The sequence below is a fragment of the Neofelis nebulosa genome, chromosome 9 (assembly GCF_028018385.1).
Source record: "Neofelis nebulosa isolate mNeoNeb1 chromosome 9, mNeoNeb1.pri, whole genome shotgun sequence".
Classification (NCBI taxonomy): domain Eukaryota; kingdom Metazoa; phylum Chordata; class Mammalia; order Carnivora; family Felidae; genus Neofelis; species Neofelis nebulosa.
The window spans coordinates 6,505,401-6,525,735 of NC_080790.1; the positions used below are offsets into that span (position 1 = coordinate 6,505,401).

Here is a 20,335-nt window from a genome sequence, read left to right on the forward strand (position 1 = left end):
CCGCTCAGGTCATGATATCAGTTCACAAGTTCAAGCCCCACGTCGGGCTCTGTGCCGACAGCTCGGAGCCCAGAGCCTGCTTCGGATTCTGTGTCTCCCCCGCTCTCTGCCCCTCCCCCGCACACACTTTGCTTCTCTCTCAAAAAATAAACATAAAAAAATTTTTTAAAAAAAGACTCAAGAAAAAAAATCTCCATTTTTTTCTTATGAAAGATATTCTCAGAGACTGTTGAGGAAAATAGGTCTTTAAAAATCCATCTGACATTAGGAACTTGCAAAAAACACAAAACAACAACGAAATCACTGTTTCGGGCCCCTCAACCAGGAACAAATCACACTATCTACATGTAGATGCTGCTATAGATCCATAGAGATGTCTCTGCCTAAAGACACAGACAACTATGTGCTCTTTCTTGCATTACAAGGAGAAAAACAGTTGAACATTGTTGTACTTTGTCTAAGAGACCATTGTTCTTTGAAACAGTTAGACTCAATACAAGCAAATTGTCATTCCAACAGGTTCTAAGCACTTTTTCCCTCCTAAAAGGTTCTAACAATAATTTCTTAATTAAGGAAAACGTAAATGCATCAGAAAAATGAATATTTTTGGAGGCGCCTGGGTGGCTCATTTGCTTAAGCATCCAACATCAACTCAGATCATGATCTCACGGTTCATGAGTTCAAGCCCTGCATTGGGATCACTGCTGTCAGCTCAAATCCCGCTTTGGATCCTCTGTCTCCCTCTTTTCTCTCTCAAAAATAAATAAATATTGGGGCACCTGGGTGGCCCGGTTGGTTAAGGTCATGAGTCCAACTTCGGCTCAGGTCATGATCTCGCGGTTTGTGAGTTCAAGCCCTGCGTCGGGCTCTGTGCTGACAGCTCAGAGCCTGGAGCCTGTTTCGGATTCTGTGTCTCCTTCTCTCTCTGCCCCTCCCCTGCTCACCCTCTGTTTCTCTCACTCTCAAAAATAAATAAACCTTAAAAAATAAGTAAGTAAGTAAACATTAAAAAAAAGACAAATATTTTTGATATAAAAAACTAGTCATATCTGCAAAGCTTCTCACAGTTTAAAATTTTTCTTTCAAACATCCTTTAATTCAACAAAAATTTATAAAGCATCTACCATGGGCAAAGCATAGGAAAATCAAAAATGTGCAATTCCTAGTGCTAGGCCTGGATAAATTCAGAATCTAATGGGAAAAGCAAATCGGTACACAAGGAACTTCACCCCAATGATTAAAAAATCTTCTTAAAGGTTATATAGAAAGTGCTTTAAGAACACCCCACCAAAGGAAGGAGCATGAAGGCAGGTGACATGAGTTCCTAATCATAGCTGATATCCACAGCCACATGAGCCATTGATCCCTGTGTCCCTACTTCCTTCTCTCTCCCCTCCCTTTCTGTCTTCATTTGCGTCTAATATAAAACAAAGCATGATAAGTATCACAGAAGCATCCTAGAGCCACTGACATACAGAGTGTTGTATCTTTGTAAATATCCCTTTCAACATTGTCATCTTACAGATAAAGAAAATGAGATCCGGTCTCACTCTAGACACTGAATCAAAATCTATGGGGGTAAACCCAAAAGTTGATATTAAAAAACAAAAGACAACCCACATGTCTTGATAATCCTCAAGGTGTAAGAACCAACAGTGTTGGAAAACAGGGAAAGGGCACGTTAAACAAACAAACACACAAACAAACAAACAAAAACAATGTGAAGAAACCAGTGAGAAATGGAAGCGAACACAATGTGGAATCCTGGGAGAGGGGGGTCTAAAGGGAGAGGGGGGTTGGAAAGCGAGGGCTTTGCACATCATGCTGAGGCATTTACAGGGGAGCCCAAAAGTACTGAAAAAAACACTGAAATTTTTTAAAATAACAAAAGGGATGTGGTCCTGCAAAGGCAGGAACAGAATAAGGACAGGAGGCTACACATCCAGATGTCCAAATACCTGTCTTGAAAGGTCTTAAAGGTAAAACTTTCCCAAACTGAAACTGTATCTTAGTCATTCTTTCACGGGTGGGGAAAGGCTGGGGAGACCAGTGATTACTGGAAAGGGAGAGACAGCAAGAAAGAAGGAACAGAACCACAGTGTCTGAAGATCATCATGCCCTGGGTACTTGAAACTGATTGTCTCATTCAATCCCCAGAACAAGGTGCCACTTCCCATTTTACTCGACCAACTCAACATCATTTATAATAACAGGTGGTACCCCACACTCAAATCCAAGTCTGACTAGTTCTAGGCTGTACAATGGGCTGCCTCTCCACTTCCAGGGAAAGTCTGAAGGTTAAGCTTGATCGCCACAGGCGAGGCTTTCAGACACGATGCTATCTGCAAATTACCGCCATCCTACTTAACAAAACATCTACAACGGGCCACTTCCCATAGCTAATAAACTCAATGAAAAAGATCCTATGTGGAGTTCACACCCATTTGTTTTGACTTGTTACACGTCAACCCTTTATACAAGCTTTCTTCTAGATGGAAAGAAAGACAAAAGATTTTATGTTCTTTTTTCGAAACTATTTTATTGAAATATACACACATGACCTGATGTGTCCTCAAAGAAACTGGCCCCAGTTATTTGGGAGTGGGGGGGGGGGGGGGTGGGGTGGGTGGGAGGGCAGGCAGGATACAGGAAGAGAGAAGGAAGCCAAGATGGATAACCTTAGCTAACTTAAGACTTACTGGTCACATACCTCACTGGATACAAAAGAAGCCTTTTTTGAAAAGTTGCACAAAAAAAAGCCCTCATAAAAGCAATAGCTGCAAACCTTCCCAAGGATGCTCTTTAAGGAGTGTGTTTTACACTGGTGACAGGAGTATTTTCTTCAACACCAAATGACGTGGCTTGATCTCACAATTAAGTTAGCGTCTAGGTGCTCAACTGGAAAGCCTACTGCTCATTTATGCCACTCCAATGTAACAGCTACAAGAGTAACTTCTTTCTTAAGGACATCCAAAGAAATGCTTAATATCCCCAAATAAATCTGCAAACACGTTTAGGGAGAAGGGCCCGAGACGGAGATGTAGGAGGCTCCTGGGCTCGCCTCCTCCCACCTGACACACAGCCCCTCAGAATCTACAGCTACACTCAGAACGATTTATAACTGTGTGAGGTACTGGATGGTAACTTCCAAGGGTGATCATTTCACAATATGCCTACACACCAAATCATGTTGTACACCTTAAACTCATACAATCTCATATGTACTCGTATCTCGATAAAACTGGGGAGAAAAGTAGGTCATTTAAAAGCTGTTTCAAAGATACAGGTGCTACGAAAGAAAAGACTGGTAGATTTTACCATATAAAGATTGTTAAACTATGTATGGCAAAATGCAGAAAAAAAAAACAAAACAAAACTCAAAAGATAAAGGAAAAGTGCGAAAATATTTGCAGAACACGGGATAGAAAAAAAAAAAGAGTCATTTACCTAATATACAAAGAACTTTTACATATCCACAAGAAAACTGAACTAGTTAACAGCAAATTAAGCAAAAAGCATGAACATTTACAAATGTCAATGTCCAGTAAAGATCTGAAAACTCTTCTCTCAACTCCAGGTAAGGCCATACAAACGAAGGCAGGCAAGGAGGTATGGAGCCCTGAGCCGGCTAAGAGACCAGGGCAGTGGGCAGCCGTCACTGCGGGCACATTGCAAGCTCCTGAAAGGAAGTTTAACGGCTATCATCAAAACTTAAAATGCACTACTCTTTCCTCAGAAAGCCACAACGTGATCCCAGACAAAGGGCATACACCAGAGGGTTCACTGCAGCACCGTTCAAAACAGACACGAACTGTGTCCGTCTACAGGAGGCTGTGTGTTAAACAAACGGTGTATTTCCCATCTATGGAAAAGAAGCATCTCCTGTCAGTAGAAAGCAAGCTAGACTATTCAGTTAACGTAACTGGGGGAAAGGACTCTTCTTCGGGAAAAACTAAAGTCACACCCCCTTCATCAACTCTGCTGGTAACACAGGGCTGCGTGTCTAGTGCGACACTGCTCAGGTCTCCACCTGACCGACGGTCCTCGCTGCGCTAACCCATCACAGGGCAGGGCCTGCCAGGGCTGCTCCCGGGGGCGGGGGGTGGGGGGGAGCAGGTGGCAGCAAAATGAAGGCAGGCTTTCGTTTTAGGACACAGGGGACGGGCTTTGCAGACCCCGCCACAAACACAGACCCGAAGGCTCCCCCACCTTCTCCCGGGCCCCTCGCTTTCTGTCCCAATACTTCCCCAGGCAGATCTCCTCTAACTGCTCCCCAGCATCTGCTCCTCGGGGACCCAAACGGACACAGCCATTCTAGGCAATTTACAATTACCTACCTGATCCTCACGTAAACCCTCTAAGATGGGCTCTACGGTCTATCTTCGAGATGAAGAAACAAAGAAACCAATGTGCTGCCTTCCACATTTAAGAACAAATTCCCAGGCACCTGGGTGGCTCAGTGGGTTAAGCTTCCCACTCTCGGTTTCGACTCAGGTCACGATTTCACAGCTTCGTGAGTTTGAGCCCTGCGCCAGCCTCTGCACTGACAGTGCGGAGCCTGCTTGGGATTCTCTCTCTCCCTCTCTGCTTCCCCGCTGCTCACTCGCGATCTCTCTCTCTCTCTCAAAATAAATGAATGAGCATTAAAAAAAAAAAGTTCCCGAACGAATGAATGCTCAACTGTGGTGGTCATTAATGCTATTCACCTACCTCTGCTCGTCTCCTTCTGAGCACATGAAGACTGAGTGTCCCGACTCCCTGTCATGACCAGCCATGGCCAGTGAGTTGTGAGCACAGTGACGTGTGTCACTTCTTAATTACCAGAACAAAAACCTTCCAAGTTATCTCTCCATCTGCAATGTTCCAGAAACGATGAGCAAAGCCCCCCTGCCAACTCATAATTAGACAAGTGGCAAGACAGACCTTTGTTGTTCTAAGCCCGTGCGATTTAGAGACGGTTTGTCAGCCCAGCATCATCTACTTCATCCTGACTGCTAGGATTACTAAAACTGTGTATGTCCTAGACAAGAACGCGAGAGATTATGTAAGCTTCTTACGCAACAGAAATAACGTAACAAATAACATTAATTTTACATGAGATTTGCTACACAAAAATTAAAAACTTCTACATAATAAAAGAAGACTAAAAGAGTATCATAAGTAACAATCTGGAAGAAAAAAAATATGCACATGAGATACACAACAAAGGGCTTTAATACTCAAAATGTAGGGGCACCTGGGTGGCTCAGTCGGTTAAGACTCCGACTTTGGCTCAGGTCATGATCTCGCGGTTCGTGGGTTTGAGCCCCGCATCGGGCTCTGTACTGATGGCTCAGAGCCTGGAGCCTGCTGCGGATTCTGTGTCTCCCTCTTTCTCTGCCCCTCCTCGGCTCATACTCTGTCTGTCTGTCTCTCTCTCTCAAAAATAAATAAACATTTTTTTGAAGTTTAAATTTTTTTGAAGTTCAAAATGTACAAAGAACCAAAAGTGAATAGGAAAAAAAACATAATTAAAAACTGGGAAAAGAAATAAACCATTCTCAGAAAGAAACTAAAAGTTAAATTGGATTTTTAAAATGTGGTTAAAAGAATTGCATAGATGTCTTTTTGATCTAAGTTTTGATGTGGAAGATCCCCAAGATATACTAGTAAGTGAGAAGCACAGGCTGCAGAACAGGAGAAAAATGCAAACTATTTATGTATGCGTTCATTAGTTTTATATGTACATAAACACAAACACACTATATAGTTACAATGTATATTTACATTAATTAATTCTATATTTATTTATTTCCTGTACTAATTATGAGCCTGCGAGGCACCCACGATGTGCCAGACATCAGCATGGTCTCCATGTAATCTATTTAAGAATGCCACACTTCACTAATTGTAGGTGCTCAACAAACACCAGCTGCGCTCCAGGCACAGGCCATGTGAGTCGTAGGCCGACCTCATATAACTGTCAGGACCATCTCGTGGAAGCAGGCACCTTGACCTCCAGAGCCCATGCTCCTCGCCACACGCTGCTCTGCTTTCCTGTGCGCGTGCACAGAACTTGGCATCCAACTGTGGGACTGGTTACCCCCGAGAAGGAGATTAACGGAGAAGAGCTGGATTTGAAATACCCCAGGGTTGCCAATGCTGCACGTACAGTAAAGCCCCCTGTGCAGAGCCCTCTTTCTGCCTGTACTCCTCTGTGTCCCCTGCCAAGAATAAACTACCGGCCTTAAGCTGTAGCTCTCATGAGTATTTTCCTACGTCTACCACCTGTGTAATTTACATATTGTATTGCTTTGGACATTTTGAATTTTATAAAATGGTAAAAGACTCAAAGGATCTGCATTTTTCTTGCACTTTAGATCACACTACTGACGGGGGGGGGGGGGGGAGGCCCCTGGGTGGCCTAGTCGGTCGAGCGTCCAACTCCTGGCTTCAGCTCTGGTCGTGATCTCACGGTTCGTGGGTTTAAGCCCCATGTTGGGCTCTGTGCTGTGGGTACGGAGCCTGCTTGGGATTCTCTCCCTTTCTCTCTCTGCCCCTCCTTGCTCTAGCTCTCTTAAGTAAACTTTAAAAAAAAAGATGACACTACCACCATTCTGGTCCCGCTGCCCCATATTCTCGACGATAGCGGCTACTGTCAGACTTGTACTTTTTGCCAAGCTAATGGATGTAAAATGTTATCTCATCGTTTCATTTGGCTTTCCCCTGATCACCAGTAATCGGTAAAAATAAAATAGCATTTTTCATGTTTATTGGACATGCAGTTCCTTCCCTATATCCTTTGCCCATTTTTCAAATCGGGTTGTTTTCTCAATGACTGTTTTAGAGACTTACGTATTTGAAGCTGATCTTTGCAAATAACTTCTCTTGGCCTACGTACGGCTTGCCTTTTATCTTTGTTTGTGGTGTCTTTTTCAATAGGAATTTTTTTTTATGATTTGTGTGGTCTTCAGTTTGGGGTTTTTGTTTTTGTTTTTTTTTTAGTATGGTTGACATACAGTGTTATATTAGTTTTAGGTGTTCAACACTGATTCCACAAGTTTATTCAATAGGCTACATTCACAAGTGTTGGCTACCATTTGTCAGCACGCAGTGCATTACAATTTCACTGACTATTAAATTCCCTGTGCTGTGCCTTTTGTTCCTGTGGCTTATTCATTCCATAACTGGAAGCCTGTATCTGCCACGCCCCTTCACCCGTTTCGCCCATCTTCCCACCCCACCTTTAGCTTTTGTTTTCTGCACTACACACACAACCGTATTTGTTACGTGAATACACAGACACGTATCTATCAATTTGTGGGGTCGATATTTTTAAACAACGGAAAATAAGTTCGAGTGTGATAGTATCACTGAATTAGATCAAACCCGGAATTCTGAATTTCCTACTGAAAGGCGTTCCAACATTTATCTGTGTCTACCTCCTACAAACACCTCCATGCTCCCAGCACTAACGTTTTCTGATTCTATCAAATAACTGTTGTCACGTGTCACAAAACGTAACTTATCCTCACAGTCTTACCGTGAGATACATGTTCTCTACCTTAAAGGAAACAGCAAGCATGGAGGATTAGGAATCCAGACTTCTCGGCTGTGTCGCCGGCCTTTTTGTTTCGTCCCCAAGTTGAACCCGAGCCTACCATCTTCCCATTTTTGCTAAGGGCGTCTACACTTCAACTAATGCACAGCTAAGAAAATGTTACGCTTTAAGTTTCCTCCCCTCCCAGAACATGACGAGGGAATTTCAGAGGTGTTTAAATGCCTGTCAAGGGGTGCCTGAGTGGCTCAGTCAGTTAAGCGTCTGACTCTTGATTTCGGATCAGGTCGTGATCTCGCGGTTGGCGAGTTCGAGCCCGGCATCGGGCTCTGCACTGACAGTGCTGAGCCTCCTTGGAATTCTCTCTCCCTCTCTCTCTGCCCCTCCCCCGCTTGTGTACTTGTGCTCTCGCTCTCTCTCTCTCTCTCCCAAAATAAACTTCAAAACATATTTAAAAAAATAAAACATACGTCAAGTTATACACTTACCATCGTGCAATTTTCTGGACAGATCCGTGCTGTCCAATAGATCATCAGCTACGTGTGACTATGAGCACTTACATTGTCTACTCAAAACTGAGATCTCAAATACTCACCAGACTTCAATGACATAGTATAAAAAGGAATGTAAAACACCTCATTAAGAATTTTGCTTGTTTTTTAGTGAAAGAGAGAGACAGTGTGTGTGCAAGAGCAGGGGGAGGGGGAAGAGACAGAGAGAGAGAGAGACAGAGAGACAGAATCTTAAGCAGGCTCCACACGGCGTGGAGCCCAACGTGGGGCTCAATCCCACAACCCTGGGATCATGACCTGAGCCAAAATCAAGAGTTAGAAGCTCAACTGACTGAGCCACCCAGGCGTCCCTCGGTAATAATTTTTATACTGATTACAAATCGAGATATTTTTAACACGGGGATTAAATTAAATACATTATGAGCATTAATTTCACCTGTTCCTTTTTACTTTTTTAATGTGTCTACTAGAAAATTTTAAATTATCTATATGGTTGGCATTTGTGGATCACATTGTATACTTATTACACAGCCACTGGCAAAGCTGATATACTGCACTTTTTTATTGTAATTCCAGTACAGTTAACACACAGCGTGTTATTAGTTTCAGGGGTACAAGACAGTGAGTCAACAATTCTATACATTGCTCAGCGCTCACAAATAAGAAACGTTCTCTCTGCCCCCTTCACCGATTTCACCCATCCCCCCACCCACCTTCCCTCTGGTGACCACCAGTGTGTTCTCTGTAGTCAAGAGTCTGTTTTCTGGCGTGTACTTCTCTTTGTTCATTTGTTTTGTTTCTTCGGTTCCACATGAGTGAAATCATACGGCATCGGTTTTTCTCTGGCTTATAAATAAATAATGAAAAACCTTACGTTTAGAGTAAAAAAACCTAAATCTCAAGGCGATTCAAGAGGAGTACAATCCTCAACATATTAACAAAAGTGGCCCAAAATATCAACCACTACCTCCGTATCTCTTATCGATGGGATACAAAATATGCTTTGATGTTACTTTTCTATAGTGTAAGTGGCTTCTGGATAGCATAGCGTGTTTACATCCTCCGCCAGTGGCTTACAAGGCAAACAGCCAGCCTTTGGGAGACCCGTAGCGGTGGGGGGGGGGGGGGGGGGGGGGGACAGGGCCACACGGGCTGTGGTCAAGGAACAAAGGTCCTCCAGGCTCCACAGATGGAACGACCCTTAGCATGTTCGGTGCTGTGCTCGAATCTACCTGTGTAAGTCCAGCTGTACAATCCTCACCCAGACAGCCAGTTAGAAGTGGATTCTTGGATACTGGCCCCAGAAATTTTATTCCCCTAGTCTAAACCAGGACCTTGAATTTTTTCTTTTTTTTTTAAAGTTTTCCCCAGGTAAAACTTGTGTGCAGCTATGTTTGGGAAACATGTCCTCAGCAACCAACCTCAAATTCAAGTAGCTACGATGGGCCCCAAAGGCAAGACAAAAAAACACTTTTTAAATCTTCAGGAGATAATACAAATTAAACCCATATAAAATACCATTAGAGGGGCACTTGGGTGGCTCAGTCGGTTAAGCGTCTGACTTTGGCTCAGGTCATGATCTCACAGTTCATGGGTTCAAGCCCCACATCGGGCTCTGTGCTGACAGCTCAGAACCTGGAGCCCGCTTCGGATTCTGTGTCTCCTTCTCTCTCTGCCCCTCCCCCACTTGCACTCTGTCTCCCTCTCTCTCTCGAAAATAAACGTTAAAAAAAAATTTTTTTTTTTAAATATCATTAGATGCCCATCAGATTGCCAAAGTTTTAAGGCTGACAATACTAAGCGTAGACTACAATGTGGACAATGGGAACTCATACACTGCCAACACACAACTACTCTGGAAAACAGCCTGCGTTTTCTGACGGGACTGTTTCTGAAGATATTCCTACCCTACAACTGAGCCACTTCCCTACTTACAGGTATAATATGGGAATCAGGAGACGTGTACAAGAATATTTAAAACAGTGTTGCTCATTATAGCCAAATGCTAGAAAAAACCCAACGCCCATGAACAATAAAATGGCTAAATACACTGTGGTATATTCACACAATCGGAGGCTACGCAGAACAATGAAAATGAAAGAATTACAGATTTTTTTCACAACATATGGATTAAACTCAACACGCAATGTTGCATGAAAGAAGCCACACATCTTTTGAGTCCACTCAGAGGAATACACACAACGTAAAAACATATATTCACAGAAAGCTCCCCCAAACAAGCAATAAAGCGCATTGTTTTGGGGAAGCCTGCGTGAGTGGCAAAGCTATAAACAGCATGAAGTGACTATCACTGGAGACACGAAAGTGACCACGATGGAGGAAGGGACCCGGTCACAAGGAGGAACGTACGGGGTGGTAATATTCTATTTCCTGCCCACGGTGGTTACAAGGATAACGGTTTCTAGTTTTTTGTGAAACTTTATGTATTAGCTATGATTGCATTAGGTGCCGTAATAAAGAGGCACACAAAAATGAGGTTCAGGTAACAGTCCAAAGCAGACATTCCTGGCCAGCGGGCAGCCTTCCTAGGCAGGCGACATAGGGGTCCTTGCTTCCTCCATGCTGGGGCGCCATCATCCAGAACCTCATCGTTGCTTCGCCCAGCCGTGGGAAGGGAAATACGAGAGCATCAAAAAGGCACACTTCTTTCTCAAGAGCCCCAGCCTGAAAGTGGGGCACAGATCGCTGTGGGCAGAGCCGGTGGTGGACCCTACCACAGTGCGAGGCCGCCAGGGCCCCGTGGCCGGGCTGTGTGCCAGGACAGGGAGACACCGACTTCTGCTGGAGAGCCAGCCGTCTCCACCCCGCTGTCATTATGTCTCATCTACTTTCCCATGTGGATATGACATTTCACAATTAAAAGAGTAAAATGAAACACTAGCTGTATCTGCCCAAGTAGTCATGAGTCTGCCCCAAGAAATAAATTCAAAATGTCACTTTACACACACAATTAAATTAGGAGGCCAAGGCACGAAACTGATAGTATTAAATTGTTATGCATGTATCTATGCCTTAAGTTTACTATGAATGTTTAAACCTATAAATCTTAATGTTAGAAGTGTCCTAAAAGACCAGCTGGTCCAGCCCTCAGTCCATATAGTGTTTCCCTCAGAGGCCGCCTGTAGATAGATGGTCAATCATCCATCTTGTGACTCCAGAGACAGGACAGGACGCTCACTACTTCACAAGCCAACTGTTCCATTGTGGGAAACCACTAACTTTTCCAAAATGCTCCCCGACAGAGACCTGAACTCTTCCTCCAAGAAGTCCGCCTTGCCATCTGTCTGGCCTCTGTCCCCACCCAGGCCAAGTCAAGTGTCCCTCGGTGGTCCCACGGCACCTACACACACTCAGTGTGCTCGTCTATCGTGTGCACTTCCCCACGTACACCTCTACGCTCCTCAGTGGGGCACAGAATCTGGTATAAGACACACAAACTTTCTTTCTTTTTTTTTTTTTCTTTTTTTTAAGGACTTGGCCCTATCTGTGTCTTCTAGAAAGACACAAAGTAAGCCTAACTATCTTTCCACGAGGATGACTCCTTTGACGATGTGCCAACTTCTTTCCACAGTAAGCCACAGCAGCTCATCAAATGCTATTTGGAGAAGAGCATTCCAGACTTTTGACCAACTTTGTCCAATTCATGTACACACTACTCAAATACAGAAAAACAGGTATTTCCCTGCTTTTGATATAACAATTTCTGAATCCTACAACACCAACATATAGCTTTCTTAAAGTCACAATTAGATACTTCGTTAACCGTATTTTAGATGACAAAAAACTGCTTAGGAATTTATTACTTGCTCTGACACCCACCAGGAACATTAAAAATCATGAAAAAGAATTCCAGATAAAAAGTTCTAAGGAAATATAAGTGGGGGAAAAAAAGACTTAAAAAGCATAAAGTTTAGCTTAGTTAAATATTTTCTTTGGAGAACAGGTTAAGAAGAGAGTTCAGTCCTTGTTTCAAATGCATCCATTCTCAGGGAGTGGGGAAATAGAACCTTCTATATACTCTCAACACTAATGGCTTTTTTTTAATGTTTTATTGATTTTTGAGAGACAGAGACAGAGCACGAGCAGGGGAGGGACAGAGAGACAGGAAGACACAGAATCTGAAGCAGGCACCAGGCTCTGAGCTGTCAGAACAGGGCCTGACACTGGGCTCGAACCTATGAACCATGAGATCATGACCTGAGCCAAAGTCAGATGCTTAACTGACTGAGCCACCCAGGCATCCAACACTAATGGCTTTTAAATGTTCAAATTAAAGTCAAGAATTACATAATATCTCCATAGTAAAGAGATAGAGAACACCTCAAACTATATATATAAATTTTTTAAATGTTTTTTAAATTTATTTTTGAGAGAGCGCAAGTGGGTGGCGGGGGGGGGGGGGGGCAGAGAGAGAGGGACAGAGGATCTGAAACAGGCCCCGACAGCATCAGCGAGCTCGATATGGTGCTTGAACTCACAAACCATGAGATCACGACCGGAGTCAAAGTCGGACGCTCAACCAACTGAGCCACCCAGGTGCCCCCTCAAAACAAACTTTAAGAGATTGCTCTTTTTCTTTATAAACCTTAGTTAATTAATGATCTTATTAATCCTAAATATTAAACACCATTCCTGCTCACAAATGATTGTGCTCAGATGGAAAAACTATCACATAAACCCAATTTCCCAAATTGTGAACTGAAATAGTCTATCAGAAAACAAAAACTTGATGGCTTTTTGTGTAGCAACTAAGCATCAGGTCCAATGTCACTTGGCGGAATATATCATGACTATACAAATAAATTAAGAGGAGAGAAGACTTCAATATAGACTCAGGAGCAAAACATCACCCTCAACTAAAAATACCTAGAGTTTTCTAATGACTAGGGGAACAGGAATTAAAAATAACTGCCCAACAGAAGTTTTTTGCTTGAGATTTAAATGTCATCCTGAATACACCAATATAATTCCCATTTGTAGCATGGGTGGTTTTAATGCTTTGGAGGTTCTGAAGAGCTAAGCAGAGCATCAGAACCCAAACAGAGCAAGGGTAGGAAGATGATAAGGCAAAAGAGAGTCAAGTAGCTTAACAGGCTTTGGAGTCCAACTGCTAACTAGCAGTATGCTCTTGGACGATCTGCTTAACAACTCTTAACTTCAGCTTAAAAACCATCTTCATAGAGACAAACAACAACCAGCTAGAAGATATAATGGAAGGAAAAAAGCCCACATACAACAGCATCCAGAAACACTAAGTCCCTAAAAATAATCTTAAAAAGAAATGGACAATATCTACATGAAGCAAATTTTAAAATGCCATACAGAGGAAGAGATCCAAAAACCACTTGACTAGAAAGGGCAGCCATTCTCAGAGAGAAAGACTCCAGCATCATAAAAAATGTTTATTGCTCCCTACGTCAGTCAGTAAATGTAAGTCTAACACAACAAAAATGTCAATAGGCTTCTTAGAAAAGAAGAAGATGATCTTAAAATTAATACAGAAATATAAACAAGTGAAATAGCCAGGAAATTATTTATAATGAGAGTGGACTTCCCCTGTCAGAGAGTAAAGCAAATTTAAAAGCTATGGGGCGCCTGGGTGGCGCAGTCGGTTAAGCGTCCGACTTCAGCCAGGTCACGATCTCGCGGTCCGTGAGTTCGAGCCCCGCGTCGGGCTCTGGGCTGATGGCTCGGAGCCTGGAGCCTGTTTCCGATTCTGTGTCTCCCTCTCTCTCTGCCCCTCCCCCGTTCATGCTCTGTCTCTCTCTGTCCCAAAAATAAATAAAAAACGTTGAAAAAAAAAAAATTTAAAAAAAAATAAAAGCTAGAATGAGGACCAGCTAAAGAGACAGATCAATGAGACAGAAATGGAAGTCTAGAGACAGATTCAAACACATCACGGGCATGCAGAATATGATAAAGGTAACGTTTTAAAGTGTTCTGAAGCAAAACCAATAAAAAAAATTAGATGCAATTCTGGTACATAAATATAAATATAAAAATTTCCCTAACTGCCAAACACTATAAGCAAAGTAAAAAGATAAACAACAAAGTTGAAAGGAATACTTACAAATCATACCATAAAAAGCTACTTTCCTCAATATATATAAAGCTCCTACAAATCGATAATAAAGAGAACAAAATAATAGAAAAATGGGCATATATATGTATATACACGGCCAGTTCTCCTTCATATGAAAAGATGCCCAAACTCTAAAATAAGGTAAATGGGAATTAAAATCAGAATAAGGTAACGTGTCACCTATCTAATTGGGAAAAATAAACTTCAAGAGCACTCTGCATTGTCACATGTATGAGGAAACATTGCTGGTGGCAGTGTATACTCACAGAATCCTGATGGAGAACAATTTGGCAATGTGGGAGAGGATATATTTAATGTTATGTATATGTATGGCAGCATTCTATAATGGGAAAAATTGGAAAAGACAGAGACTGGTTAAAGTATGGTACATTAAGTCAATAAAATGCTAAACAGCCATCAAAAAGAATAAGGCAGCCCCATAAGTACTGAGATGAAATGATCTAGATTTCCTGTAGCAGCAGACCGCTGTCCCTGCCAAGAACACCCTGATTTGGTTCAGTTACCAGGCAGCCACTTGCCTCAAGAAAAACTAGACCCTTTCCTAGTGCCATGGGGTGAGCAGTGACTGATCTCAGACAATCACTGCCAACAACTAATTCAGGACATGTACATGTGCCGCAGTTCTGGTCCATGAGAAATGAAGCTGAGGGTTCTTGGGAAAGTCTTGCTTACACGTAAAAACGACACGACATAGATATATGGGCTTTGCCTGGGGCCTCTGCGATTTACAGGAGACCCGCTGAATGGGAAAGGTGCCTGGAAGTTAGTTGGGACGCTGCCTAAGAGAAATAAAGAGGACGGCAGAAGAGAAAGACCGAGGAAGTAGGCTTTGATAACGTCATTAAGCTGCTGAGTTCACCGATCCTGGAACATGCCATCCCTGGGCTTTCACAAGATCACAGACATCCCCTGGGGGGTACCTCTGGAAAGATACCCCCGGAAACGGTAACACTGGTTGCCCTTCAGGGTACAAGACCGGGGTAAAAGGAGACTTTTCTCATCGTATATCCCTGTCTACCTTTTTATTTTGCACCATGGGCATTTATTGTCTGTCCCCAAATGATTACATTTTTGTAAAGTGACACATGCTTGTTTTCGAATTTCCAAACATGAAAATTGGGCACCAAGATTTAAGATAATTATCTCATCTCCCTACACTGCCTCTGCATCGCGAGTTTCATCCCACAAATGTCACGTCATGGCAGCCAGGTCTCAAAGGATATAAGCATTTTCAAATGGGATTAGGTCACTGCTATATACAAACAACCCTCTCATCAGGCGTAAAGTAACTTAAACTCCACTACTGTCAGAACCAACTGTAGTAGGGTAATACAAAGCTCTTCAATTGGAGAACTACAACCTCCTCATACGGAGTAAAAATAAATTCAAACCAAAAATCTGGAAAATTGGTTTTTATAAACCACCATAAAAATCTACAGATTGCCCAGTAAGAGTAACATTCACGGGGCATCTGGGTGGCTCAGTCAGTTGAGCGTCTGACTTCGGCTCAGGTCATCTCACACTTCGTGGGTTCTCAAGCCCCACATCGGGTTCTGTGCTGACAGCTCAGAGCCTCGGAGTCTGCTTCAGATTCTGCGTCTCCCTCTCTGTCTGTCCCTCTCCCACTAGCACTATGTCTGTCTTCTGTCTCTCTCTCTCAAAAATGAGCATTAAAAAATGTTAGAAGAAAGAATAATATTCTTCACAAAACTCAAATTGGACGCGTAAAGTGAATTCTTTACTGTACCCTCTTCGGCCTCATCATTCTGCCAAACCTGGCCCTTCCCTCTTGGGGCCCCATCTTAATTAACGGGATCACTTCCACCCAGCTCCTCAACTAGAAACTATGGAACATTTACTCATATTTTGGGGCTCCCAAAACTTTTTAAACCATTCCTACACAGGGGCACCTGAGTGACTCAGTCGGTTAAGCGTCTGACTTCGGCTCAGGTCATGATCTCACGGCTCTTGAGTTCAAGCCCCGTGTCAGGCTCTGTGCTGACAGCTCAGATTCTCTGTCTCCCTCTCTCTCTGCCCCTCCCCTGCTCACGCTCTGTCTCTCTCTCTCTTTCTCTCTCAAAAATAAACATTAAATCATTCCTATACAGCACTTGTCACTTGTCTGACTTCCCTTGAGACTGTGAGCTTCTCAAGGCTTGAGAATAAATTCTGTTCATCTACGCATTCCCGCCTGTCCCCGAGTGAAGTGTCTGGATCCATTTGTGCTGCTAATTCACTGAAAGAAAAAGTAGAGGGGTGGCGGGGGGGGGGGGGGAGGGGGGGGGAGTCATGCCTCAGAGTTTGCTTAAAATCCAGGAGAGCAGACCACTAAGAATATAACAGCTCATATTTATCTTCCATCCCTCTTAGGGGCGTAAAGCTCTTCCTAGTAAGTGCTACCGTGAGAAACTTCATAACCAGAAACTTAAGAATAAACATAGAAGCATAAAGATGACTTCTATTCCACATTCAACAAACACTGTTCAGGTACAATGACCAATGCAGACATGGTGGTTCTTGCACTCACACAATCTACAGGCAGCACAAAGACAAATGAAGAATGGTGATGGTTGCAAAGAAGGGTGGTAGGTCGAAGAGTGACGTCATGAGAACACAAAGTAAAGGGACTTATGTGGCGTGCCTCTCTGGACTATATCCTATCTCCCGAATTATATGGCAACTGCCTGAATTATATGGCAACTCCCACATAAACAAACACACTGGGCTTAGGCAGCAAAGCACCCTGCTCTACTGAGACAGGCACACACCTAGATACAACATTCTTTCCTCTATCATTGCCAGGCAAGGGCACACAGAACAGTAAGGCAAGAGCCAGACCTCCCACATCCTCCTACTCCACAGTGAAATCCATCATCATTAAAAACAGCCAGACTCCCAGGGGTTTATTAACTGACAGATCCTGAAGCATAGTCTCAGATCATCCACAGAAATCAAAAAGCAGTAAGCCTTTCCAAATGCACAGAAGCAGAAAGCAAGTGATTTAATCAAGACCTCAAAGAGGTTAAAAGTACCTGTCTTCTACCTACCAGGTTAAGGTGAGCTTATGTCCTTTAATTTAACTCTTAACCATCCATGTAAAACTCCTGGTAACTAGTTAAAAGGAATTTATTTATATTTGCCTATGAAATCAAAAGGTGCTAGATTAACGCATCCACAGCTGCTAGATTACAAAGCTCAAGTAAAGGCAATCTGCTGAAACAAATTTAATCCAGATAAAAATAAATAAACTCACCACACACACATCCCAAAATATCACATGAGCACAGACACAAAGAAAGGGTTAGTCTGCTTAACATCTACAACACTTGTCAAACTTACTCTGACATATGACTAACAAGTTGCTCATCCCTGAAGAGAAAGGGGATAAGTACAAGAACAAGGAGCTACTGCCCCCTTTTATTAAGAGGGTTTAGAAAGTGTGTATTTGTGTGTGTGTGTGTGTGTGTGCGTGTGCGTGTGCGTGTGTGTGTGTGCGTGCGTGCGTGTGTGTGTGTGTACCCCTTAGTATCTGTCTCTTCTATGGTCACAAATAATATTAGTAAATCGGAATACTTGTGACGGGAAAAAGTAAGAGTCTAAATTCACAACGACTAGATAAACAAATCGTACTGTATCCTACAATAGAATGTTACTTAGCAATAAAAAGGAGTGAACTATTATGACACACACAACAACATGGATAAATCTCAAAATAATTATATTGAGGAAAAAAACAATGAGGACCATGTGCGGTACAATTCTATTCATATAAATTTCTGGAATAGGCAAACCATTCTACAATGACGAAAAGCAGATCAGGGGGTGCTTGGAGATGCAGGTCAGGGGGAAGCAACAGGGAGGTGTGACTAAGGGGCACTTCAGGAGTGATGGGTATGTGCATTGTCTTTATTGTGGTGAGTTGCTATGGATGGGGTACTTGTGTCAAAACATCCACTTTTACATGTTAAATATGCACAGTCTACTACCTGTCAATTATACCTCTCAAAGGCTGTTTAAAATTTTTTAAATAGGGGCACCTGGGTGGCTCGGCTGGCTGGTTAAGCGTTCAACTCTCAGTTTCAGCTCAGGTCATGATCTCACCGGTTCATGAGCTCGAGCCCCACATTGGGCTCTGTGCTGGGATTTTTCTCTCTCTCCCTCTCTCTGACCCTCCTGTGTGTGTGTGCGCGCGCGTGCTCTCTCTCTCTCTCTCTCAAAATAAATAAACTTTAAAAAAATAAAATTTTTAAAATAAAAATCAACTCACGTTGACCATCCTGGGGGTTTAAGTGAGAACGTGGTCGTGCGATTGAGATTACCTTTACTTTTAGAAGGCTATTTCATTTATTTCACTTATATATCATGCTTGTGGACAAGCAGTTGACAACAATATTGGAATGAATACAGATAGGGAACACCTACAGGCTTGTATTTCCTCCCTGTTCATCACTGTCATGATTCAAAAAGCTAGACACATTTTAGTGAAAATTCTTCAAGTTTCTCAGAGAGTCTCTGTGACTCAATAAATGTCTGGTCTTCAGAAAGAATGGAGCTTAAAGATCATCCAGTCCAACTTCCTCAGTTTACAGACGTAAACTGAACATTCCATCCACTCCTGGGGAGTTCACCTCCATGTTCCCGACACTTCCCTTTTTAGTCATTTTAGTCTGGACCTCTCCGTTAGGCTTCTGACTCATTTAATCGAATGCCCACTAAATCACCTCACCTCAATATCTAATAACTCTCTAAAACCGGCTGTGGTCCAAATGGGAACTCTTGATCCCCCGACCCCAACCACCAACTTCTTACTCCAAAACTGACACATCTCAGCAAACGCACCATCACAAAATCAGTCGTTCAATCAGAAGCCTAGCAATGAACCCTTGACGACTACTTCTTTGTCCCCTTTCACACTGAATCCAGTCCTAAATCCTTGCAGCTCTCTCTCCAAGTTATACCAGCCACGCCGTGTCCTAGCTCCATCTCCGCTGCCGCCCATGCCTCTCGCCTGAGCACCTACAGGTCCCCTTGTTTCCGCTCTCACCTCTCCCAAGTCAGCCACCGCACGCAGCCAGTCATGTGACCACATCAGTCCCCAGCTTCAAATAAGCTAGGCGACTGCCCATCATAATTCAAATAAGCCTTTTCTCTGCCCTCCAAGAACCAGGCCCCCGTCTCTAGCCTCGTCTACCACTACTTCTCTCACTGACCATCTCTAAGCCATACTCCTCTCCAACACAGCAAACTCATTTCCACCTCAAGGCCACAGTCCCCCACCCTAACCCCACACCTGGAACGCACAAAACACAGATACTTCACCAGTGACATCTAAACTCAAACATCACCTTCCAGAGCTTCGCAGACCTCACAAGCTAAAGCAGCATCCCCAGTTGGCTGGGATCATATATCTCATTTGATTCACTTTAGGGTACGTTATCACTGAAATTATCTCCTAAATTTGATTGCTTATTTATATTTGCTAATAAAATCTATTTCTTAACGTATTCATTCCTGCTGTCTATCAGAAGCATTAGCCCAAATAAGAATAGTGGTCCTTTCCCAATTTAACTTGAAAGCACTCATATCCAGGGACGTACGCACTACTGGGTAAAAAGCACCCACCCTAAAAAAAAAAAAAAAAAAAAAAAAAGTCAATTTCAATACTATTAATTTTATACAGCTTCGAATCATGCAAAAAACTCACTGGTTCCCCTGGGCTGCCTCATTAGCATCAGATTTCACGTCAATACAGTATCAGCTTACACATATGTTGATTTGATTTTGAAATTATACTGCCAACCACCAAAATCAGTATACTTTTCATTAAGGGTCATGTCAATATTAAAAGTATTAACTTTTCATGATTAGCTTGAGCTCTCAGATGCTGCCTTTGGAATACTCAGCCGTTAAGCACTTATATAATACATTATCCAAATGAGCCAAGATAAGCATTTTTAATTCCTCACTTTTTTTTAAAGAACTTTTAAAGGTTTTAGACATTGCTATCAAAAAAATATCACAAGTGATCTGTAGGTCTCTCAATGTCATACACTGTACATTACTCTACAGTGAATCTTTAAAAATAACCCCAGAATATGGGGCGCCTGGGTGGCTCAGTCGGCTGAGCGTCTGACTTCGGCTCAGGTCACGATCTTGTGGTTT

The 20,335-nt window shown here is 42.8% G+C and overlaps 1 protein-coding gene across 4 annotated transcripts in view; it reads right to left on the minus strand.

The window, feature by feature from the left end:
• The window catches only part of MBOAT2 (membrane bound O-acyltransferase domain containing 2), a 126,210-nt gene that overhangs the window by 77,143 nt on the left and 28,732 nt on the right, over positions 1 to 20,335 (minus strand). The window lies entirely within an intron of this gene.